General features: G+C 37.9%; 1 protein-coding gene across 11 annotated transcripts in view; it reads right to left on the bottom strand.

The window, feature by feature from the left end:
- Positions 1 to 26,770, bottom strand: part of ZNF599 (zinc finger protein 599) — a 210,213-nt gene that overhangs the window by 65,371 nt on the left and 118,072 nt on the right. For 5 of the 11 annotated variants that reach the window (XM_077132184.1, XM_077132178.1, XM_077132180.1 and 2 more), the window contains one exon: positions 23,069 to 23,119. The exons of 1 other annotated variant lie outside the window; for it this stretch is intronic. The gene's annotated coding sequence lies outside the window, so the exon portion shown is untranslated. Of the gene's footprint in view, positions 1 to 3,685; positions 4,473 to 22,177; positions 22,809 to 23,068; positions 23,120 to 24,936; positions 25,147 to 26,770 lie in introns of those variants that run through there. 5 more of the 11 variants (XR_013163496.1, XR_013163491.1, XR_013163494.1 and 2 more) reach the window with 4 other exon arrangements.

Here is a 26,770-nt window from a genome sequence, read left to right as displayed (position 1 = left end):
TGGCAAGCAAGAATAAAAGCTATAAATGGAACAAATGATACAAACCATCATCGACCTTAGGAGGAAGAACAAAGACTGGGAGTCTGTGTGGTTTGGAGCTATGTATGCCAGAAAAACAGGTCCTTAAACTCAATCCATTCCTGTGGGTGCGAACCCTTGTAAATAGGACCTCTTGATGAAGTTAATGCATGGCCCAACTGAATCAACCGTCTTAATACTATTACTGAAGGCCTTATGGAAAAGGTCACAGAGATAGAGAGAAAGCTACACAGGTAGTAGCCAGTAGCTGAACATCAATGGAATATAGGAGAGAAGGGAGGAGCCAAGGGACTAGCATATGCATTGCCATGTGACAGAAAAGTCAAGGACCAAGTATTGCTGACAACCAGCCCCAGAATGCTAGTCTTTGAGAAGAAAGCATCACATTGATGACACCTTGATTTTGGATGTCTGCTCACCTCAAAACCTGAGCCAGTAAATTCCCATTGTTTAGACCAACCCATTGCATGGTATTTGCTTTGACAGCCAGAAGAACTAAAACAGAGCCTATGAGCCAGATTTCCAAGTTGTAAACTCTTGGTTCTGAGCACACAGGTCAGGTGTATATAACTTTCAGGTCTCTTTATAGGGAATGGACATTATCTAGTGGGGAACTGTTATTGTAGTATAACGGGTATTTTTGAAAGATACCCGTTATCTTTATAAGATACCCTTTATCTTTCTATATAAGAAAGATAAAGGGTATTTTTGGAGGTTCAAAGGCTTAAAGATATGGGAAATAGAGAGAGGGTCACAGAGACCCATGGAAAAAATCACACTAATGTTACCCATTTCTGGGAGAACTGTCCAAAGGCCCATGATGGATGCCTGACTTTGCTTTTTGGGAAATACTGAGTGTTCTGCTATCCTGGAACTATGATTTGTGAGTGTGAAAAGTGAGGCAAAGGGAGCCTGCATAAAGCAGGAACATCTGCCTCAACAGTCTTGGGACAGAAATTAATCTTACTCTATGAATCACAAGCAGGACACTGAGCAAAAGACCCTAGAGACATAGCAGAGTGCACTGTGTGATTCCATTCACATAACATTTAAGGACAGGCCAAACCAATTTATGGGGACAGAAGTCAGCAGAGTTGTGCCTTCCAAAGGAACTGGCAAATTAAAATGATAATGATAATAATGATACTCTTGCTCAAAAATGTCACTTGTCTTTGGGCAGCAGCTTCCTAGAGGGATGAGCATGGAGTTAAGAGTCAGGCAGCTTTGGGGAAAAATCTCACAGGAACATAGATTATATCAGTAGAACAGGGAGACTGTCTGAACAGAGCCTGGCTTGGAGACAGTGTTCAGGGTACATTAGCTGTGATCATTTATTATAAACTGCTTTTCCTGAAATCTGCCCATATTTTGTTTACTTAAATGGATCTTTTCAAAAAGGGAACTTTGTATCACTTGTCAATGGGAAAACCAGTTTCACTTTTCACAAAGAGGTTACTATAAAAACACAATAATGAAATCAAAACACCAGTGTTAAGTTTCAGCATGCTCGTGTAGTCTGCTCTATGCTATGGGCCTGTTAAAAAGGGAAATTAGCAAAAGTTAGGGGAGTTACCGAACATTCATCACTAAACCAAGATTTTTTTTTTTTTTTTTTTTTTTTTTTTAAAGGAAAGACAGAGAGAAGGAAGGAAGGATAGAAGGAAGGAAGGAAGGAAGAAAGGGAAACATTTTTAAACATTTTCTTGTTTTTATTGTATTCTGTTTCTCCGTTTTTGTTACATGGGCTGGGGCCGGGAATCGAACCGAGGTCCTCCGGCATAGCAGGCAAGCACTTTGCCCGCTGAGCCACCGCGGCCCACCCCCAAGATTTTTTTATGACAACAAACAGAAAGCAAGAAAGAGAAGGGAAAATGTAACATTTTCTCAAGGTGTCCAAGCAATGATAGCAGAGGATCATGGTCCAGGCCTTAAGAAACAAGGGATGATCATGTAGGCATCAAAGAATAGAGAAGCCTTAACCTAATATTGTGCAGTTTAGAAATATGCCAGGTGGCCTACCAGACTTGTGACCTTCTTGGAGAACAGCTACAACCCTTGCTATAAATGGATCGTGGAGCCAACTAATCTAACTGGCTATCTTGCTTCCCTTGGTGGGAATCTGAAATAAAAATCTCAAACAAAGGCTAGGCTGTGCTGGGTTTTAGGATGGGAAGTAGATGGACTTTGAGCTTAAGTTGATGTTTTCTGGCATAAGGGTGCACCTGCAGAGAAAGCTGGTGAAGAAAGAGTAAGAAATGATAAAAAAAAAAAAAAAAAAAAACACAGATAAATGACATCCAGGGATGAAAGTCTCCTTGGTGATGTGGAAGATGACTCCAAGGGATGAATCCAGACCTGGTACCATGGGATCAACAATTCCATCCTGATCAAAAGGGGGGAAAGAAGTGTAACTAATAAAGCATCAGTGGCAGAGAGAGTTCAAATACTCGACAGGCTACTTGGGCGGTTGCTCTTATGCAAGCTTCAGGTAGACCTTGCTACCTATCATAACCTGCCAACCCCTAATCAGGATGATTCTAGCCAACACCTAGGGAAATATGTGAGATTCCACAAGCATTCTATGCACTAGAGTAACTTTGCAGAAACCTACAACTTCCAGATAGGTCCCTGGACACCTAGACCAGACTCTCTAGAACACCAGATAGTTCCATCTCCCTAGCCCATACTAGTGACAGATCCTTCCAATATGAATAATTTAGAATAGCCATAGACCAAACATCCCTAAAGAGAGGTATGTAAAAATCAAAGGTGATGGTGAAGTTATACAGAGAAGAAAGGATTTAACAAATTAATATGAATGCTGAATCATTAATTGATATCTCTTTTAGTCTTCAGTATTTTAGAACAGCTAGAAGTAAAAATCTAAAATTGTGGAATTGTAACCCATGCCAAACTCTGAAATATGTTTGTGCTGGTTTGAGAGGACGTATGTACCCTAGAAAAGCCATGTTTTAATCAAAATCCCATTTCATAAAGGTTGAATAATCTGTATTCAATACTGTATGTTTGAAACTATAATCAGATCATCTCCCTGGGGATGTGATTTAATCAAGAGTGGTTGATAAACCGGATTAGGTGATGACATGTCTCCACCCATTTGGGTGGGTCTTAGTAAGTTTCTGGAGTCCTATAAAAAAGGAAATATTTTGGAGAATGAAGGAACTTCAGAGAGAGCAGAGCAGAACAACATAGCCATGAGAAGCAGAGTCCACCAGCCAGCGACATTTGGAGATGAAGAAGGAAAATGCCTCCCAGGGAGCTTCATGAAACAGGAAGCCAGGAGAAGACACTAGCAGATGACTCCATGTTCACCATGTGCCTTTCCAGATGAGAGAGAAACTCTGACTATGTTCACTATGTGCCCTTCCATTTGAGAGACAAACCCTGAACTTCATTTGTCTTCCTGAACCAAGGTATCTTTCCCTGGATGTCTTAGATTGGACATTTCTATAGACTTGTTTTAATTGGGAGATTTTCTCAGTCTTAGAACTGTAAACTAGCAAGTCATTAAATTCCCCCTTTTAAAAGTCATTCTGTTTCTGGAATATTGCATTCTGGCAGCTAGCAAACTAGAACAATGTTCTACAACTAATTGTGGTGCTGTGCTTTGAAATTTATAGCTGTTTTGTATATATGTTATTCTTCACAAAAAAAGAAGAAAAAAAGTCGATTGTGATGATAAAAAAAATATTTAAGCCCTCTAGCTTCCTATATTATGGAGCAGTTAGAAGGAAAAATATGAGAAGATCATACGGTAGCCCTTGACAAACTCTGGGATCTGTCTTGTAACTACTTGTTGAAGAGTGCTTTGAAAAATATTGCTTTTTTATTTCTTTGCTTTGTATATATGTTATACTATGCAATTAAAAAGTTAAAAATTAAAAAAACACAGAGAAAAGTAGACACAAGGAATCTTGGGGCCTCTGAGAGAAAGGTCTAGGGAGGTCACTTCCTGCTGCAACCTCAGTGAGGCACAAAAAGGTGTGAGAAGACAGTAGCAGAAGCAGATCCACAAAGAGAAAACTGGGACAACAAAATGTGAGGCCAGGACATAATTATTGTTCCTTTCAGTTCTTGATTTCAGTTCTAATTTTAGTCCTTTAGGGTGCCTTGCTGACCATAGGGACCAGGAGGGTGGAAATGAGAAAGAAGTGAGAGTTGAAAGTGAGAGATGTGTGGGAGGGAGAGTCGGCTCTAAAGGGTTCTCGATCAGCAAGGTCTGGAGCTAGAGGGTGGAATGAAGGGGGCTACAGATTTCCTATATGGGAGAGAGGTGAAGCCTTACCCAGCGAGGTCAGGAACCCACAGGTTTCCAGCATTATCTCCCGATACAGAGTCCGCTGGGCCAGGTCCAATTGCCCCCACCCCTCCCAGGTGAAGGTCATGGCCAAGTACTTGAAGGTCAGTGATACCTGGAAAGTCAAAGAAAGACAGCCACATTGGCCTTAAGGCCATTGAATGAGATTAGAGTCTGCTGGTTGCTATTAAAGGGGCATAAAAACCCAAGACTCAAATAATCAAGAACCTCTGTGTTGTGCTTGGTGTGGAAAAAGAAGCTGCCTTTCAACATAATGAAATTATCAGAAGAGGCAAGCCTTCAATGAGGAAGCTATCAGAGAAAGACAAGATTAGGACAAGCCCATGGGTACCATAAGGCATAGACAACAAGTGCCCCAGTACATCAGAAAAATGGGGAAATAATTTAAAAATCCAACAATGAAAACAACAGCAGCAGCAGCTTAGCCTCCTTGGTCTTCACTGTGCCAGCACCATAGTAGAGGCTTTACAATCTGTGTTAAAAGTTTGTGAAAGTCCCAGCTCTGGATTCAGATACCCAGGTTTCAGTCCAGCTTCTACATATCAAGACTTGCCAGTTGTGACCTTGAGGGAGTCACTTCATTTCTTTGAGCCTCAATTTCTTCATTGATAGAACAGTAGTTACCACTTCATCAGGATATTGTGAGAATTAAAGAAAAAATGTTCCAAAAGCAAATGCTGGAGCAGCTGGGTCATGTAAGAACTTAATGTGTGTGTTCGTGGGTGTGTGTGTGTGGACAGTTTTAAGGAGTACTAACAAATATATTGTAGGCTATTCCTCTATTGTAATTTGTTGGTTGTTTTTCTTATAATTAGACTGAGGTTATAGATTTTGGGAGGAAGATGACAAAAGTAAATTACCATTTTCATTATATCGTATCAAAGGTACATACTATGAATATCATTTGTGACTGTCAATGTTGAACTTATTGCCTATTTGTCAGCTTTATCCACAGTAAAGTTACTCTTTTTTTTTTCGTTTCCATACTTTATTTTTTTAAAGGAAGTCACCACGTACAACTCATACTTAAGAAGTGGGGAGTTATACTTATTGTCCTTTAGGGTGGAGGTTCTACCTAATTTATATGGAATTCTTCCTAAATTATTAATTTATCCAATCATTTATTATATTAGTATGTCTCATAGACATTTACTCTATACTTTGGGTTATAATGCAATATTACTTTTATTTTGTTGCTCCAATTTTTCCATTTTGAGTTGCTGGGAACTCTTTCAGTTGGTTTCTGTGTTACCTTGATATGCCTGCATCATTATGTGGTGTGTGTACGTGTGTGATTTACTCTTGAGCACTTCCCCAATTTTTAGCTCTAAAAGATGTTCCAGACTCATCTAGTATATTTTCTTTCCCAGTCCTACCATCAGCCATTTCTCCAAAGAGTTCTGGTTCATTTTTCTTAGAGGACAGTATAAGGTATGCTCATTCCTACCCCGGTGTAGTTCTTTTGGGCCCTCTAAGATGACAGAATGACAAAATATATATGTATATACCACTTCATGTACATTCACATATATATATATATATGAATACTTCTATGTGTAACTATCAGTATCCACATTAAGTTAAATACTAGTTTTTACTGATGGTCCAACTCTAATCCATTAACACATGGACTATTTTAGCCTCCTCCTTACTACAACAGTGAGAAACCTAGCTTCTAACATCCACAACCCATTTACTTTATATTTCAATTCCAGTATACACATAAAGCAGTATCAGAATTTTTTAAAAATATTTTTATTAATTAAAAAATTAACAAACAAAATATTAAGATATCATTCCATTCTACATATACAATCAATAATTCTTAATATCATCACATAGTTGCATATTCATCATTTCTTAGTATATTTCCATCGATTTAGAAAAAGAAATAAAAAGACAACAGAAAAAGAAACAAAATAATAGAGAAAAAAAGATTATACAAACCATACCCCTTACCCCTCGCTTTCATTTACCACTAGCATTTCAAACTGAATTTATTTTAATATTTGTTCCCCCTATTATTTATTTATTTATTTTTATTAATTAATGGAAAAAAGAAATTAACCCAACATTTAGAAATCATACCACTCTACATATGCAATCAGTAATTCTTAACATCCTCACATAGATGCATGATCATCGTTTCTCAGTACATTTGCATCGGTTTAGAAGAACTAGCAACACAACAGAAAAAGATATAGAATGTTAATATAGAGAAAAAATAAAAGTAATAATAATAGTAAAAAAAAAAAAGACAAACAAACAACCAGACAGACATAAAAATAAAAATTACAACAACAAAAAAAACCTTTAGTTCAGATGCAGCTTCATTCAGTGTTTTAACATGATTACTTTACAATTAGGTATTATTGTGCTGTCCATTTTTGAGTTTTTGTATCTAGTCCTGTTGCACAGTCTGTATCCCTTCAGCTCCAATTACCCATTATCTTACCCTGTTTCTAGCTCCTGCTGGACTCTGTTACCAATGACATATTCCAAGTTTATTCTCGAATGTCAGATCACATCAATGGGACCACACAGTATTTGTCTTTTAGTTTTTGGCTAGACTCACTCAGCATAATGTTCTCTAGGTCCATCCATGTTATTACATGCTTCATAAGTTTATCCTGTCTTAAAGCTGCATAATATTCCATCGTATGTATATACCACAGTTTGTTTAGCCACTCGTCTGTTGATGGACATTTTGGCTGTTTCCATCTCCTTGCAATTGTAAATAATGCTGCTATAAACATTGGTGTGCAAATGTCCGTTTGTGTCTTTGCCCTTAAGTCCTTTGAGTAGATACCTAGCAATGGTATTGCTGGGTCGTATGGCAATTCTATATTCAGCTTTTTGAGGAACCGCCAAACTGCCTTCCACAGTGGTTGTACCATTTGACATTCCCACCAACAGTGGATAAATGTGCCTCTTTCTCCGCATCCTCTCCAGCACTTGTCATTTTCTGTTTTGTTGATAATGGCCATTCTGGTAGGTGTGAGATGATATCTCATTGTGGTTTTGATTTGCATTACTCTAATGGCCAGGGACATTGAGCATCTCTTCATGTGCCTTTTGGCCATTTGTATTTCCTATTCTGAGAGGTGTCTGTTCAAGTCTTTTTCCCATTTTGTAATTGGGTTGGCTGTCTTTTTGTTGTTGAGTTGGACAATCTCTTTATAAATTCTGGATACTAGACCTTTATCTGATATATCATTTCCAAATATTGTCTCCCATTGTGTAGGCTGTCTTTCTACTTTCTTGCTGAAGTTCTTTGATGCACAAAAGTGTTTAATTTTGAGGAGCTCCCATTTATTTATTTCCTTCTTCAGCGCTCTTGCTTTAGGTTTAAGGTCCATAAAACCGCCTCCAGTTGTAAGTTTCATAAGATATCTCCCAACATTTTTCTCAAACTGTTTTATGGTCTTAGACCTAATGTTTAGATCTTTGATCCATTTTGAGTTAACTTTTGTATAGGGTGTGAGATATCGGTCTTCTTTCATTCTTTTGCATATGGATATCCAGTTCTCTAGGCACCATTTATTGAAGAGACTGTTCTGTCCCAGGTGAGTTGGCTTGACTGCCTTATCAAAGATCAAATGTCCATAGATGAGAGGGTCTGTATCTGAGCACTCAATTCGATTCCATTGGTCAATATATCTATCTTTATGCCAATACCATGCTGTTTTGACCACTGTGGCTTCATAATATGCCTTAAAGTCAGGCAGCACGAGACCTCCAGCTTCGTTTTTTTTCCTCAAGATGTTTTTAGCAATTCGGGGCACCCTGCCCTTCCAGATAAATTTGCTTATTGGTTTTTCTGTTTCTGGAAAATAAGTTGTTGGGATTTTGATTGGTATTGCATTGAATCTGTAAATCAATTTAGGTAGAATTGACATCTTAACTATATTTAGTCTTCCAATCCATGAACACGGTATGCCTTTCCATCTATTTAGGTCTTCTGTGGTTTCTTTAACAGTTTTTTTGTAGTTTTCTTTATATAGGTTTTTTGTCTCTTTAGTTAAATTTATTCCTAGGTATTTTATTCTTTTAGTTGTAATTGTAAATGGGATTCGTTTCTTGATTTCCCCCTCAGCTTGTTCATTGCTAGTGTATAGAAACACTACAGATTTTTGAATGTTGATCTTGTAACCTGCTACTTTGCTGTACTCATTTATTAGCTCTAGTAGTTTTGTTATGGATTTTTCCGGGTTTTCGATGTATAGTATCATATCGTCTGCAAACAGGGATAGTTTTACTTCTTCCTTTCCAATTTTGATGCCTTGTATTTCTTTTTCTTGTCTTAATTGCTCTGGCTAGAACCTCCAACACAATGTTGAATAATAGTGGTGATAGCTTATTATTTATTTTTATTCCATATGTTCTACTCTTCTGTTGATATAGTAGCTAAAAGGAGCATCAGACACAAGGTTTTCACATTCACAGAGTCTCATTGTGAAAGTTATATCATTGTTCAATCATCATCAAGAAGCATGGCTACTGGAACACAGCTCTACATTTTCAGGTAGTTCCCTCCAGCCTCTCTGCTACATCTTGAACAACAAAGTGATATCTACTTAATGCATAAGAATAACCTCCAGGATAACCTCTCGACTGTTTGGAATCTCTCAGCCATTGACACTTAGTCTCATTTCACTCTTCCTCCTTTGTTCGAGAAGGTTCTCTCAATCCCTTGATGTTAATTCTCAGCTCATTCTAGGGTTTTTCTCAGTCCTTTGATACTGAGTCTCAGCTCATTCCAGGATCTCTGTCCCAGGTTGCCAGGAAGGTCCACATCCCTGGGAGTCATGTCCCATGCAGAGATGGGGAGGGTGAGACTGCTCGTCATATTGGCTGGAGAGAGAGGCCACATCTGAGCAACAAGAGAGGCTCTCTTGGGGGTGACTCTTAGGTCTAAATTTTAAGTAGACTTGACCTATCCTTTGTGGGGTTAAGTTTCATATGAACAAACCCCAAGACTGGGGGCTCAGCCTATAGCTTTGGTTGTCCACACTGCTTGTGAGAATATCAAGAATTCAACTTGAGGAAGTTGAATTTCTCCCCGCTCTCACCATTCCCTGAAGGGGGCTTGCAAATACTTTTCCAGTCACTGATCAAATCATTCTGGGATTCATCGGGGGATCACTCTGGACAAACCAACAAAATATCATGTGCTACCTGAGATTCCAAGTACTTATGACATTCAATCAAACTATCTACATGAGTTATATTAGGAAATGCTCTAGTCAAAATATAAATTTTGTAACAAATAAACATTTTTTGCTTTAGTCTCACACATAAGGTGACATTTTAAAGTATTAATTATCATCTATTTTCAGCACCCTGCAATAATGACACTCCTTTGTTCTTCCTCAAGCCATAACATTTTAAAAATTTGTACATTGTACATTTCACTATTATTATACACTCTAGGTATTCTTAGATTATACCATCTTGATCTTTAACATCTATTTTTCTTTCTGATTTCATTTATGTCCCCAGCCCTCCTCCCTCTATCATTCTCACATGCAGCCTCATTCAGTGCTTTAACATAATTACACTACAGTTAGGTATTATTGTGCTGTCCATTTCTGAGTTTTTGTATCCAGTTCTGTTGCACAGTCTGTTTCCCTTCAGCTCCAATTACCCAATATCTTAACCTATTTCTATCTCCTGATGGTCTCTGTTACCAATGACATACTCCAAGTTTATTCACTAATGTCGATTTATATCAGTGAGACCATACAGTATTTGTCCTTCAGTTTTTGGCTAGTCTCACTCAGCATAATGTTCTCTAGGTCCATCCATGTTGTTACATACTTCATAAGTTTATTCTGTCTTAGAGCTGCATAATATTCCATCGTATGTATATACCACAGTTTGTTGAGCCACTCATCTGTTGATGGACATTTTGGCTGTTTCCATCTCCTTGCAATTGTAAATAATCCTGCTATAAACATTGGTGTGCAAATGTCTGTTTGTGTCTTTGCCCTTAAGTCCTCCGAGTATATACCTGGCAATGGTATTGCTGGGTCATATGGCAATTCTATATTCATCTTTTTGATGAATATAGAATCAAAACTGCCTTCCACAATGGTTGCAATATTTGACATTCCCACCAACAGTGAATAAGTGTGCCTCTTTCTCCACATCCTCTCCAGCACTTGTCATTTTCTGTTTTGTTGATAATGTCCATTCTGGTGGGTGTGAGATGATATCTCATTGTGGTTTTGATTTGCATTTCTCTAATGGCCAGGAACATTGAGCATATGCCTTTTGGCCATTTGTATTTCCTCTTCTGAGAAGTGTCTGTTCAAGCCTTTTTCCCATTTTGTAATTGGATTGGCTGTCTTTTTTGTTATTGAGTTGAACAATCTCTTTATAAATTCTGGATACTAGACCTTTATCTGATATGTCGTTTCCAAATATTGTCTCCCATTGTGTAAGCTGTCTTTCTACTTTCTTGATGAAGTTCTTTGATGCACAAAAGTGTTTAATTTTGAGGAGCTCCCATTTCTTTCTTTCTTTCTTCAGTGCTCTTGCTTTAGGTTTAAGGTCCATAAAACCACCTCCAATTATAAGATTTATAAGATATCTCCCTACATTTTCCTCTAACTGTTTTATGGTCTTAGACCTAATGTTTAGATCTTTGATCCATTTTGAGTTAACTTTTGTATAGGGTGTGAGATACGAGTCCTCTTTCATTCTTTTGCATATGGATATCCAGTTCTCTAGGCACCATTTATTAAAGAGACTGTTCTGTCCCAAATGAGTTGGCTTGACTGCCTTATCAAAGATCAAATGTCCATAGATGAGAGGGTCTATATCTGAGCACTCTATTCGATTCCATTGGTCAATAAATCTATCTTTATGCCAGTACCATGCTGTTTTGACCACTGTGGCCTCATAATATGCCTTAAAGTCAGGCAACGTGAGACCTCCAGCTTAGTTTTTTTTCCTCAAGATATTTTTAGCAATTCAGGGCACGTGCCCTTCCAGATAAATTTGCTTATTGGTTTTCCTATTTCTGAAAAGTAAGTTTTTGGGATTTTGATTGGTATTGCATTGAATCTGTAAATCAATTTAGGTAGAATTGACATCTTAACTATATTTAGTCTTCCAATCCATGAACATGGTATGCCCTTCCATCTATTTAGGTCTTCTGTGATTTCTTTTAAGAGTTTCTTGTAGTTTTCTTTGTATAGGTCTTTTGTCTCTTTAGTTAAATTTATTCCTAATTATTTTATTCTTTTAAGTTGCAATTGTAAATGGAATTCATTGCTTGATTTCCCCCTCAGATTGTTCATTACTAGTGTGTAGAAACACTACAGATTTTTGAATGTTGATCTTGTAACCTGCCACTTTGCTGTACTCGTTTATTAACTCTAGTAGTTTTGCTTTGGATTTTTCAGGGTTTTTGACGTATAGTATCATATCATCTGCAAACAGTGATAGTTTTACTTCTTCCTTTCCAATTTTGTATTTCTTTTTCTTGTCTAACTGCTCTGGCTAGAACTTCCAACACGATGTTGAATAATAGTGGTGATAGTGGACATCCTTGTCTTGTTCCTGATCTTAGGGGGAAAGTTTTCAGTTTTTCCCCATTGAGGATAATATTAGCTGTGGGTTTTTCATATATTCCCTTTATCATTTTAAGGAAGTTCCCTTGTATTCCTATCCTTTGAAGTGTTTTGAACAGGAAAGGATGTTGAATCTTGTCAAATGCCTTCTCTGCATCAATTGAGATGATCATGTGATTTTTCTGCTTTGATTTGTTGATATGGTGTATTACATTAATTGATTTTCTTATGTTGAACCATCCTTGCATACCTGGGATGAATCCTACTTGGTCATGATGTATAATTCTTTTAATGTGTTGCTGGACTCGATTTGGTAGAATTTTGTTGAGGATTTTTGCATCTATATTCATTAGAGAGATTGGTCTGTAGTTTTCTTTTTTTGTGATATCTTTGCCTGGTTTGGGTATGAGAGTGATGTTGGCTTCATAGAATGAATTAGGTAACTTTCCCTCCATTTTGATTTTTTTGAAGAGTTTCAGGAGAGTTGGTACTGATTCTTTCTGGAATGTTTGGTAGAATTCACATGTGAAGCCATCTGCTCCTGGACTTTTCTTTTTGGGAAGCTTTTGAATGACTGATTCAATTTCTTTACTTGTGATTGGTTTGTTGAGGTCATCTATTTCTTCTTGAGTCAAAGTTGGTTGTTCATGCCTTTCTAGGAACTTGTCCATTTAATCTACATTGTTGTATTTATTAGCATAAAGTTGTTCATAGTATCCTGTTATTACCTCCTTTATTTCTGTGAAGTCAGTGGTTATGTCTTCTCTTCCATTTCTGATCTTATTTATTTGCATCCTCTCTCTTCTTCTTTTTGTCAATCTTGCTAAGGGCCCATCAATCTTATTGATTTTCTCATAGAACCAACTTCTGGTCTTATTGATTTTCTCTATTGTTTTCATGTTCTCAATTTCATTTATTTCTGCTCTAATCTTTGTTATTTCTTTCCTTTTGCTTGCTTTGGGGTTAGTTTGCTGTACTTTCTCCAGTTCTTCCAAGTGGACAGTTAATTCCTGAATTTTTTCCCTTTCTTCTTTTTTGATATAAGCATTTAGGGCAATAAATTTCCCTCTTAGCACTGCCTTTGCTGCATCCCATCGGTTTTGATATGTTGTCTTTTCATTTTCATTCACCTTGGGATATTTACTAATTTCTCTTGTAATTTCTTCCTTGACCCATTGGTTGTTTAAAAGTGTGTCGTTGAGCCTCCACATATTTGTGAATTTTCTGGCACTCTGCCTATTATTGATTTCCAGCTTCATTCCTTTATGATCTGAGAAAGTGTTGTGTATGATTTCAATCTTTTTAAACTTGTTGAGACTTTCTTTGTGACCCAGCATATGGTCTATCTTTGAGAATGATCCATGAGCACTTGAGAAAAAGGTGTATCCTGCTGTTGTGGGGTGTAATGTCCTATAAATGTCTGTTAAGTCTAGCTCATTTATTGTAATATTCAAATTCTCTGTTTCTTTATTGATCCTCTGTCTAGATGTTCTGCCCATTGATGAGAGTGGGGAATTGAAGTCTCCAACTATTATGGTAGATGTGTCTATTTCTCTTTTCAGTATTTGGAGTGTATGCCTCATGTATTTTGGGGCATTCTGGTTCGGTGCATAAATATTTATGATTGTTATGTTTTCTTGTTGAATTGTTCCTTTTATTAGTAGATAGTATCCTTCTTTGACTCTTTTAACTGTTTTACATTTGAAGTCTAATTTGTTGGATATTAGTATAGCTACTCCTGCGCTTTTCTGGTTGTTATTTGCATGAAATATCTTTTCCCAACCTTTCACTTTCAACCTATGTTTATCTTTGGGTCTAAGATGTGTTTCCTGTAGACAGCATATAGAAGGATCCTGTTTTTAAATCCATTCTGCCAGTCTATGCCTTTTGATTGGGGAGTTCAATCCATTAACATTTAGTGTTATTACTGTTTGGGTAGTACTTTCCTCTACAATTTTGCCTTTTGTATTTTATATGTCATATCTAATTTCCCTTCTTTCTACACTCTTCTCCACACCTCTCTCTTCTGTCTTTTCTTATCTGTCTCTAGTGCTCCCTTTAGTATTTCTTGCAGAGCTGGTCTCTTGGTCACAAATTCTCTCAGTGACTTTTTGTCTGAAAATGTTTTAATTTCTCCCTCATTTTTGAAGGACAACTTTGCTGGATATAGAATTCTTGGTTGGCAGTTTTTCTCTTTTAGTAATTTAAATATATCATCCCACTGTCTTCTCACCTCCATGGTTTCTGCTGAGAAATCTACACATGGTCTTATTGGGTTTCCCTTGTATGTGATGGATTGCTTTTCTCTTGCTGCTTTCAAGATCCTCTCTTTCTCTTTGACCTCTGACATTCTGACTAGTAAGTGTCTTGGAGAACATCTATTTGGATCTATTCTCTTTGGGGTGCACTGCAGTTCTTGAATCTGTAATTTTAGGTCTTTCATAAGAATTGGGAAATTTTCAGTGATAATTTCTTCCATTAGTTTTTCTCCTCCTTTTCCCTTCTCTTCTCCTTCCAGGACACCCACAACATGTATATTTGTGCGCTTCATATTATCATTTAATTCTCTGAGCCCCTGCTCATATTTTTCCACTCTTTTCCCTATAGTTTTTGTTTCTTTTTGGATTTCAGATGTTCCATCTTCCAGTTCACTAATTCTAGCCTCTGTCTCTTGAAATCTACCATTGTAGGTTTCCATTGTTTTTTTCATCTCTTCTACTGTATCTTTCATTCCCATAAGTTCTGTGATTTGTTTTTTCAGACTTTCCATTTCTTCTTTTTGTTCATTCCTTGCCTTCTTCATGTCCTCCCTCAATTCATTGATTTGGTTTTTGATGAAGTTTTCCATTTCTGTTCGTATATTCAGAATTAGTTGTCTCAGCTCCTGTATCTCATTTGAACTATTGGTTTGTTCCTTTGACTGGGCCATATCCTCAATTTTCCTCGTGTGATTTGTAATTTTTTGCTGACGTTTGGACATTTAATTACCTTAATTAGCTTATTCTGGAGATTGCTTTCACTTATCTTACCTAGGGTTTTCTTGCCAGATGAGTTTATTGTCTGTTCTTTGACCTTCAGTTGAGCTTTTTCTGGGCCTCTAGCTTAAGTTTTGTTTAACAGAGGGTAATTTTTCAGTTCTTGTTTTCTTGTTTCTTGTCCTGCTTCTAAGGTGCCTTTTCCCTCCCCATCCTTAGGAGGGTCTACATAGGTATTACAGACTCCAGGCGGGTTTTCCCGGACTAAGTTGGCCTCCTTTCCAGGGGAAGGAATCACCTGCATCAGTTTTCCCTGAGCGTGAGACCCAGCAGGTTGAAAGACTTTCCTGTGAAGTCTCTGGGCTCTGTTTTTCTTATCCTGCCCAGTATGTGGTGCTTGTCTGTCTGTGCGTCCCACCAGCAAAAGATGTTGTGGCTCCTTTAACTTTGGAAGGCTCTCCCTGCTGGGGGCGTGGTGGAGAAAGAGGAAAGATTGTAGGCTAGTTTTAATGGCTTCAAATTGCCAAGCCCTGGGGTCTGAATTCCTTGAGAGAGGGATTCCACCTCAGTTGCATTTCACCTCTCCCGTGGGGAAGGTTCAGGTGGGAGACAGCCCTGAAAGCAGCCTCTTTCTGCGTATGCTTGGGGCAGTTGCAGCCTGTGTAATCCCGCCGCTGAATCCAGAGGCAGCCAAGCCTCCGTAGAAACAACCACAGAAGGCTCCATTTTGTCCCTTTTCCTCTTTTTTGGTTAGCCCAATAGGTGACCTCCGCTTTGACCAGTTTTGCCTGAGCTGGGGGTCTAATTTTAGTAGTCAGAATTTGTTTATTAATGCCACTATTGGTGTTTGGTTGGACTCAGTCTCTGCTACTGTTATAGTTTCTTTCCTTTCCCTCTGGGAAGCCGCCTGTAGGGGAGGGGCACCAGGCACCAGCCGCTGCAGCTTGGGGAACTGTGTGTGGCTTGGGTAACTCACTGTTCCAGAGACTCGCAGCAGGTCCAGCTGGTCCAGACTGGGGTATGCTGTGTGTCCGGTCAGTGTCGTGGCTCCGGGAGCTGTTCTGTACTGTTTCTGGCTATTTAGTAGTTGCTCTGGAGGATGAACTAAAACGTGTGCACCTTACTAAGCCGCCATCTTCGACAACTGATCTTTGATAAGGTGGTCAAGTCAACCAATCCGGAATGGAACAGCCTCTTCAATAAATGGTGTTTGGAGAACTGGATATCCATATGCAAAATAATGAAAGAGGGTCCATATTTCGTATGGACCCTATTCAAAAATGAACTCAAAATGAACCAAAGACCTAGACACCAGAGCTAAGACCATAAAACTTTTAGAAGAAACCTAAGACCATAAAACTTTTAGAAGAAACCATAGGGAAATATCTTATAAATCTTGTAATACGAAGCAGTTTCTTAGACCTTATACCCAAAGCATAAGCATTGAAAAAAGAAATAGATAAATGGGATCTCCTCGAAATTAAACACTTTTTTACATCAAAGAACTTTGTCAGAAAGTTTAAAAAGGCAGCCTAAGCAATGGGAAACAGTATTTGAAAACCACATATCAGATAAAGGTTTAATATCCGGTATATATAAAGAAATTGTTCAGCTCAACAACAAAAAGACAAACAACCCAATTTAAAAAATGGGTAAAAGACATGAACCGACACTTCTCAGGAGAGGAATTAGAAAGGTCTGAAAGGCAAATGGAAAGATGTTCAACTTCACTGGCTATTAGGGATATGCAAATCAAAACCACAATGAGATATCATCCGACACCCACTAGAATGGCCATTATAAAAAAAATAACAGAAGACAACAAGTGCTGAAAAGGATGTAGAGAAAGAGACGTTCTTATCCACTTTTGGTAGGAATATAAAATGATACAACCACTTTCTATAAGGCAGTTTGGCGGTTCCTCAGGAAGTTAAGTAAGAATTACTATATGGTATAACAATCCCAATACTAGCTATATAGTCAGAGGAACTGAAGCCAAGGACACAAACAGACATGTGCACACCAATGTTTATAGCAGCATTATTTACAATTTTCAAGAGATGGAAAAAGCCCAAATGTCCATCAACAGATGAGTGGCTAAACAAGCTGTGGTATATACATACAATGGAATATTATGCAACTGTAAGACAGAATAAAGTCATGAAGCATGCAGCAATGTGGATGGACCTTGAGGATGTTATGCTGAGTGAAATTAGCCAAAAACAAAAGGACATATACTGTATTGTCTCACTAACATGAATTAACATTAATGAGTGAACAGACATCAGGAGATAAAAATAGAGTAGAGATTGGGTAATTGGTGCTGAAGCAATAGAGATTGTGCAACAGGACTGATTGTAAAAATTCAGCAATGGATAGCACAGTCCTACCTGATTGTAGCTCAATATTCTAAGTACTGAATGAAGCTGAATGTGAATATGATAGAGGGAGAATGGCTAGGGGCATGTATGAAATCAGACGGAAAGATAGAGGATAAAGCCTGAGAAGGTATAATTTAGGAATGCCTAGAGTGGACAATGATAGTGATAAATGTACAAATAAAAACACATTTTCACATGAGGAAGAAAAAATGAATGTCAGTATTTGTAAAGTGTTGAAAATAGGTGGTATATGTGAAAAAGTACAATCAATGCAAGCTAGGATCTGTAGTCAACAGTAACATTGTAATATGCTTCTACTGAATGTAAAAAAGGTATTATGCCAAAACTGAATGTCAACAGGCAAAGGGTATGGGGAAAGAATATGAATTCTTTGTGAAAAGGAAGTGTCTTCATATAAATTATGGTGGTGATGGCATGTCTGTACACTGACGTTAGATTGTATGATGTATGAATAAAACTGTTTAAAAAGGAGCAGAGAGAAATGAGTGCTAGAGAAAATGCAGAGAAAGAGATGTATCTATTCACTGTCAGTAGGAAATCTGTGAGATGCAGCCGCTTGGAGGGCAATGTGGTGGTTCCCCTGGAGGCTAGGGGTGGCGTTACCATATGATCCTGAAACCCTATTGCTCAGTATATATCTGGGGGAACTGAGTGTAGGGACATAAAATGGACATTTTTCACACTAGTGTCTATGGCAGCAGTGTTTGCAATCCACAATGGAGGAAGGCAGACCTAAGGATACAACGACTGAGGAATGGGCAGGGGAACTGTGGTATGTACATACAACAGACACTAAGCAACCACAAGAAAGAATGAAGTTGTGAGGCATGCAACTAGGTGAATGAATCTTAAGAGCTGTATGTTGAAAGAAATGTCAGAAACAGAAAGACAAATGTTATCATGCCTCATTCATGAATACTCATTATCATATAAAAATTTGGTTAACTGAAGTTGAGAGCATGTGTTATCAGGTTGGAGCCTATTGTCAAGGGTCCTAGATTGTAAGCTCTTACAACAGTCACATACATTCAGGAGTTATAAGTGTTATATCTAAATTCAGAGATACTGAGCTGTTCATATATAACCTGGTTGTTCCCAGAAACTTCAGATATTTATGTGAGACCTGAGACTCAAAGGTAGAACCTGAAGCTATGAAAGTCAGCAGAATCCCATAAGGAACTGTTTTAAAAGTTGAAAAAGAGATCAAACTTCAACCAGAAATATGAATGAAGCTGATCTGGATAGGATTAAGGTAATTCAGAATACAGAGTAAAGGATGATATTGTCCATACCTTAAAACTTAAACATCTGTGTGAGACCAAAGGGAGAAATGTTTATTTGGTGCAAAATTTATATTTTGGGTAGCACATTACCTAATTTAACTTGTATTGTCAGTTTAGTTGAACACCATAAGTACATGGAATCTTGAATAGGATATGAGATCTTGTTGGTTTTCCCAGGTCAGTGTGATGCCTTGATATAACCCAGAGTAATTTGGGCAGGGAGTAAAGAAGTATTTGCAAAGTCCCCTTGGGGGACTTGGGAGAAAGGAGGAAATATTCAATTCCACCTTTGGAGAATTTCTGATATTCTCACAAGCACTGGGGGCAAGAAAATCAGTAGGCTGAGCCTTTGATCTTGGAGTTTTCCTCTGTGAGACTTATTCCTGCAAAGGATAGACTAAGCCTACGTAAAATTATGCCTGAGTCACCCCCAGAGAACCTCTTTTGCTGCTCAGATGTGGCCTCTCACTCTCTCTAAGCCAACTTGGCATGTGAACTCACTACCCTACCCTCCCCCTCCCCCATATAGGACATAACTCCAAGGGATGTAAATCCCCCTGGCAAAGTGGGACAGAACTCGCGGCATAAGCCAGGACCCAGCATCGTGGGATTGAGAAAACTTTTTTGACCAAAAGGGGAAAGAGAAAAACAAGACAAAGTTTCAGTGGCTGAGAGATTTCAAACAGAGTTGAGAGGTTATCCTGGAGGTTATTCTTATGCGTTATACAGATGTCCATTTTCAGTTTATGGTATATTGGAGTACTGGGGGTGGGGATTACCTGAAACTGTTGAGCTGTGTTTCAGTAGCCTTGATTCTTGAAGATGATTGAATAACTACATAACTTTGACAATGTGACTGTGATTATGAAAACTTTGTTCTGAAGTTCCTTTTATCCAGGGTATGGACAAATGAGTAAAATTAAAAAATGAGTAAAAATAAACAATAGGGGGGATAAGGGGTAAAATAAATTGGGTATATTGAAATACTAGTCAATGAGAGGGAGGGGTATGAGACATGGGATATATGAGTTTTTTGTTTGTTCTTTTTGTTTCTTTTTCTGGAGTTATTCAAATGTTCTAAAAAATGATTATGGTGATAAATATACAACTATGTGACAATATTGTGAGCCATTGTTTGTACACTATGTGTCCTAGTTAGTAAGTTTCCAGAATACAATAAACCAGAAATGGAGTGACTTTTTTAAAAAAAGGAATTTACTAAATTGTAAATTTACAGTTCTAAGGTTGTGAAAATGTCCAAATTAAAGCAGGTTATAAAAATGTCCAATTTAAGACATCCGGGTAAAGATACCTTGGTTCAAGAAGGCCAATGACGTTCAGGGTTTCTCTCTCAGTTTGAAAGGCACATGACAACATCTGTTAGATTGCTCTACAGTAGCTTGCCCAGCTCTGTCTGTACTTGCTGGCTGTTTGGTTCTTGTAGTTCTAAAGCTATTACCAAAATGATTCCCTCTTAAAGAGCTCCAGTAAGCAACCCCACCTTGAATGAGCAAGACACATCTCCATGGAAACCATCTAATCAAAAGTTACTACCCACAATTCAGGTGATCACATCTCCATGGAAATCATCAGAAAGGTTCCACCCAGCAATATTGAATGAGGACTAAAGGACATGGTTTCCTAAGGTACATAATTGGTTCAAACTGGCACACCATGTCACACACATATTATCCTTTTAGAATCATGTCTGAATGTTTATGGGTGTGTGCTCAAGTATGCAAGTTGCTTTTCTTAGTAAAAATAAAGTCATATTCTGTATACCAATCTGCGGTTTGCTTTTCTCACCTAAGAATATATCTTTGACAACCTAAAGCTACTAAATCATTTTACATGCAATAACTCCTTATCTACATTGCCTTCTTTTAAAGGCCCCCTTGCATTCTTCAGCTAGTCAGCTCTGGCAGAGTCAGCCCAGCTCCTGGCTTCCCACAGTAACCGCCGATTACAGCAGTTTTTACTTGTAATTGTAGTTATTTTAAGCTTATTTCTTTTACTTGCCATTGCAGCTAACTGACGGATTTATAATATTGCTGTAACCAGATGCTTTCTTTGCCTGTCAGGCACAACCAGTTTGTTTATCTTATTTCCATTCCCTTACTTGTTATTATAGTTATTTATATTAAATGATAACCATGCTGTAGCATATTTCCCTTACTTGTTATTTCTTTCCATTTTAGTAGTCTGCATTAGCCAAATGATTTACAATTGTGCTGTAATCAGACTCTTCCCGCTCCTCCTTTATGATGAGATAATGCCTATCCCAATTAGTTCAGAGGCTTAACAGGTCAATTTACAACTCTTAATTTGAATATACACACAGCCAATCTCAATACTACATTTACGATCCTTAATTTGAATGTTCACTAGCCAATCATAATGTTCCAATGTCTCCAACCCAACATCCCTTTGGTTAATAAAAACTAGGTACTCCAGTTCAGGGACCCAGGTTTGAGTGGTGTTCCTGTCTCTATGCCGATTAATTTTGCATTAAAGCTCTTTCTCGTCTCAAAATCCTGGGGGCAGTAAGCCCTTGCTCGCTAATACTTTCACCTCTTGGACTCCCGCTGGGTCCCTCCTCCAAGGCTACCGGAAATTCCCAAAGGCCCCGGAGGTGGTCCAGTGCAAGTCTGGTGGCTCTGTGACATTCAGAGGCAAGGAATGCGGTCTTAAACGTCTCAGGCCTAAATTGGTTGGAGGCCAGGTGGCCAGGACCTTCCGCGGTCTCACGTCTCAGAAGTGTCTCAGTTCCGGCCTGTCTCAGGCTGAATCCCTTGAGATCCTGTGGGGAGGGTGTGCGGGAGAGGGGCCGGTGCCACTTGACCGCACTAAATGCAGCCCCTTTCCCTGTGGGTATCGCATCCCGCATGGGGCACGGAAACCGCTTCAGAAAAATTCTGAGTCTCTCTATTCTCAAGAAGGACCGGGACGACCCTGCTGCTCTTCAACCTTCTGGAATAACCTCTTGGAATATTCCATTTACAGCAGCTCAGCTGTGCCTGCGTTCCTCCGAATCTCTCCACCCGCACCCGACTTCTATCCTCAGCCCCTCCAGAGAAGGAGCATGGACACGGTATTCATTACTCCTGAAGTGTCGGTGACCGGTGGATTCAGGGAGATCTCTCCCCTATGGCCGCTTAGGATTCTGTGATGACTCCCGCGCTGCGTTCAGCCCCCAGGAGCTATTCTCTGCTGGGCCTCAGGAGTCTCTTCAGCATGCATTCTGCTTACGCATACGAAGCGCATACGAAACCCAGTTGCCTTAGCAGCCCTGAGCTCTGTTGCCCCTATTGTCAGGGGTGAAGTTTTGGAAGTTTTGGAAAATGCTCCCAGCAGGAGCTCTGAAGCAGGACCTTACCTGCTGTAATTGTCTTCCTGCAAGTGTCACAGCTTGCATCATCTGATTTATAGTCATGTGGGATATTCAGTAACGCCAATTGTGCCCACTAGTTTTTATCTCTTTAGAAGCTGAGCCAGACACATAACAGATAGATATATAGATACATTTAATTTTTCCTTGCTGCTGTAAACCCCACTAAAAAAAAGCATAAGGGAAAATTGTGTAAGTATTGAGAAAGACAAAATGATGGGTTTAGAGCACTGTGTGTTTAATCCTATAGTGAGGTAGTTCTGATACATTCCTACATCAGAACATTCAGATCAAATGAGTTTAAAAAACAGCATTTTTATAGACACATATTTTTCATCTATTTAATGAGTTTAATCAGATGAAAATGCAGAATTTTAAAAGATATGAGCTATTTAATATGAATTATCAAAAATCATACTATATTCTATAATATTTATTTTGTGATACTGCTTTGCTAATTTGCATGTATTTAAATAATTTAATATGAACAATGTTAAAAGTTTTTTCACTATTAATACCATGTAAAGTGAGAGATCTGGGTAGGGCAAGCCTCCCCCCACCCCACCCCCACACACACTACTGGATGATTGTAAGCACAAAAATAACCTCAAAATCTTTTTTAATGCAATAGGTGCACCAAAGATAATGTTGGAGGTCTTGGATAAGAAACATTTTAAAGCTTATAATTTTCTTGTGGAAAGAACTAAAATATTTTACCTTTTCAGAGTATGGAACCTCATTCAAGGAGCCATGTAGGTAAGCCACTGAGCACTTATGTAAAACCTTTAGCCAGTAAAGAATTCTAGGACAGCAAATTAAAGCCCTTATAAAAAAAACCAATTCTAAATTGATAAGATGAAAATAAACAATTCCTCAATAAAAACAGCTCTTATTATGATAATGGTTCTAGAGTTTATTAAAGGCAAGAAATTTAATTTTCTCAACATGATTTACTCATAACATCATGCTACCTAAATATATTGTGTCAAAATATTATTTATCTATACAGTTAGCTACAGGTTCTGTATTTTTATATATTGCATTTCACATGAGTCTTCTCACCTCAGGGTAATCTCAGGACATTTTCTCTTCATTTGAAACATCCTTCATCCACTATGTTTAGGAAATACAAAAAATATTTTGGGTGTCAGTTTAAAAGTCAAATCTGCAGTGGGTTTTCTGCTTCCAAACTCCCAAATCCTGAAAAATCTCTATATTTCATTACCATGAAATTCCTTGAATGTCTCTAGTAAATAACATTACACACATTTAGAACTTAATATTAAATAATTATTTATACAACGCTTGTTTTTGTATACACAGTAAGTACTATTAAGTCGGGGTTACAATAATTTTTTTCAGTACTGAATCCCAAATTCCTGGCAGATTCACTGGCACTATTTCTGACTTTGTATTGCATTTGTGTTGTTACTGAAATGGTTTAAGCCTTTCTGATATTGTTATGGAATTAATGTATTTTGCATTTGGAAATAATATGTCTTTTTGGGGTCGAAAATTTGGAATGTGCCAGTTTGAATCTATTGTGTACCCCAGAAAAGCCATGTCCTTTAATTCTCATTCAATATTGTGGGTAGTAACTTTTGATTAGATGGTTTCCTTGGAGATGTGTCTCCACCCATTCAAGGTGGAGTTGCTTAGTGGAGCCCTTTAAGAGGGAACCATTTTGGAAAGAGCTACAGAGTCAGCACAGCCAGAGACCTTTGGAGATGAAGAAGGAAAACGTCCCTGGGAGAGCTTCTTGAAAGCCATGTGCCTTTGAACATCATCGGCCTTCTTGAGCCAAGATATCTTTCCCTGAATGCCTTAGATTGGACATTTCTATTGCTTTAATTTGGACATTTTCACAGGCTTAGAACTGTAGACTTGCAACTTAATAAATTCCCCTTTTAAAAGCCATTCTATTTCTGGTATATTGCATTCTGGCAGCTAGCAAGCTAGAACAATGAGCATATACATATAAAAAGAACATGTCATTAAGCAAATGATTGATTGGTGTAAGAGAACTTAGAGCCCAGATTCTATAATTGGAAAAAATGTTTTCTTTGCCCAGAAAAGAAAGAAGAATTGAGAGCTATGAGAGTCACTGCACAAAAGGATTGAATGTCAGGAAGCCTTAAGACACTAATGTGGAGGTGTTTTTCAGCTCATAGCTTGGGCTAGCAATCAGTGATATCTGAAAAGACAAACTAGGAGAGAGAGAAAAGTAGACCAAGTGCTCCTTAGCACAGCCTGGTGCATATGGTTCTGGCCTCATGGCAAGGTCTGGACAAACACCATGGAGTCATGAGGTCCAACCACATATAATCAAATGACAGAGATGATTACTATATTTCTTCAGCTCCTCAACCTATCTGGAACATCTGGAATATTCCAAAGAACAATATGCATAATTTTTTCATACTTAACATTTTTTCTCTGAAATGAGCCAGTTGTTCTCATAGGAATGAAGATATTTACCAAGAGATTCAAGATCCAGGAGAGAGAAGAGCAGAAACCAATGCACTTTGGGGATCTAATTATGAGATCTAGCTATCTAGAAGTCCTGGGGCAAAGCTTAAGCACCTGAAAGCCACTCAAGAGGCAGGCAGTGCTAAGGGAAAGCTCTCTTCCAACTCAATGTAAATAGAAGACAAATGTATTAGCTTGCCAATGTTGCTGGAAAGCAATATACCAGAAATGGAAAGACTTTTTAAAAAGGGAATTTAATAAGTTACAAGACAGAAAAAAAGAAAAACCCAACACATTCGAGAGTCAAGTCTGTGGCTCCCAATGTAGGTCTAGTTATATTAGCAAAGTCATTTTAAAAACAAAAGAGTGAGGAATTTCAAGGATCCCAGCTTCAGTCTGAGTGAAGAAGGTAATACTAGCACTGGAAATATGTTCAAACTAAGGCACCAATAAGAGGTTACCATTATCCAGAAAGGCTGATGCCATCTGGAACACATCTGTCAGCTGGGAAAGCACATGGCTGGTATCTGTTGTTCCCTTGCTTCTGGGCTTGGAGCAGCTGGAAGAAAAACTGAAAAATTTGTGGAACTGTAACCTATATCAAACATTAAAATCTGTTATATAACTACTTGTTGAAATGTACTTGGAAATTTATTGCTTTTTTGCATACATGTTATTTTTCACAATAAAAAAGTTAAAAAAGAAGACACTGGAGGAACATAAAGAAGAGTATGAAAGAATAAGTAGAAAAATAGCAGATCTCACAGAGATGAAAGTTACTGTAGACCAAATTTAAAAAATATATACTAGAGACCAACAACAGCAGATTTTCAGATGCAGAAGAAAGAATAAGTGAGCTAGAAGACATGAGTGAACTCAAATACACAGAAGCACAAATGGTAAGAGAGATAGAAAAAAATGGAACAGGATTTCAAGGAAATGATGGACAACATGAGAGCACAAATATAAGAATCAATGGTATCCCAGTAAGAGAAGAGAAGAGTAAAGAAAAGGCTAGGAAGTTTAGTTGAAGAAATAATGGGGGAAAACTTCCTAATCCTTATAAAAGACATAGATATGTAAATCAAAGGATCCCAAAGAACCCTAAATAGAATAAATCCAAATAAGCCTACTCCAAGACACATAATAATCAGACTGTCAAGTGTTGAAGAGAAGCAGAAAGTCCAGAAAGAGCAATAGAAAAGTGACTTACCACAAATGTAAGGGAAACTGCATAAGATTGAGTTCAGACTACTCAACATATACTATGGAGGTGAAAAGGCCACGGTATGATATATTTCAGATCCTGAAAAAAAGAAAGACTTCCAGCCAAGAATTCTTTATCCAGCCAACTTGTCCTTCAAAAGTTGGGGAGAGTTTGAAATTTTCACAGACACACAAAAGCTGAGAGAATTTCTCAACAGAATGGTCCTACAAGAAATACTAAAGAGAGTTCTGTTAGTTGAGGGGGAAAAAAATCGGGAGAAGAAGGTCTGAGGGAAGGCACAGAATTGAAGATTACCATTAAGGGTAACTTAATTTATAAAAAGAGAAAAAGGAAAAGAATATATAGTTCTGACAAATAAAAACCAAAGGATCAGATGGTAGATTCACGAAATGCCTTTATAGTAATACCTTTGAATGTTAACAGACTAAATTCACCAATTGAAAGAGACAGATTGGCAGAGTGGTTTAAGAAATAGGATTCATCTACATGCTGCTTACAAGAGACTCACCTTAGACCCAAGAATACAAATAGATTGTAAGTGAAAGAATGGAAAAAGATTTCCATGCAAGCTATAACCAAAAGAAAGCAGGAGTAGCTATACTAATATCAAACAAAATAGACTTGAACTGTAAGATGTCATAAGAGACAAGGAAGGATAATACATATTAATGAAAGGGACAATTCACCAAAAAGAAATAACAATCATAAATCTTTACGCTCCCAATCAAGGAGCTCCAAAGTACATGAGGCAAACATTGGCAAAACAGAAGGAGGCAATTGACATTTCAGTAATAATAGTAAGAGACTTCAATACACACTCTCCTGTATAGATAGAACAATAAGATATAGGATCAACAAGGAAATAGAGAACTTTAAAACAATTTGGTAAATGAATTCGACCTAAGAGACATATATAGACCATTACACCCCAAAACACCAGGATATGCATTCTTCTCTGGGGCTCATGGAATGTTCTCCAGGATAAATCATATGCTAGGGCACAAAATAGGTCTTTACAAATTTTAAAAAATTGAAATCATTCCACTACTCTCTCTGATCACAATGGA

Source organism: Tamandua tetradactyla, chromosome 16, assembly GCF_023851605.1.
Source record: "Tamandua tetradactyla isolate mTamTet1 chromosome 16, mTamTet1.pri, whole genome shotgun sequence".
Classification (NCBI taxonomy): Eukaryota; Metazoa; Chordata; class Mammalia; order Pilosa; family Myrmecophagidae; genus Tamandua; species Tamandua tetradactyla.
The sequence above is the reverse complement of the archived record's forward strand: the minus strand, read 5'-3'. Positions and strand labels throughout refer to the sequence as shown.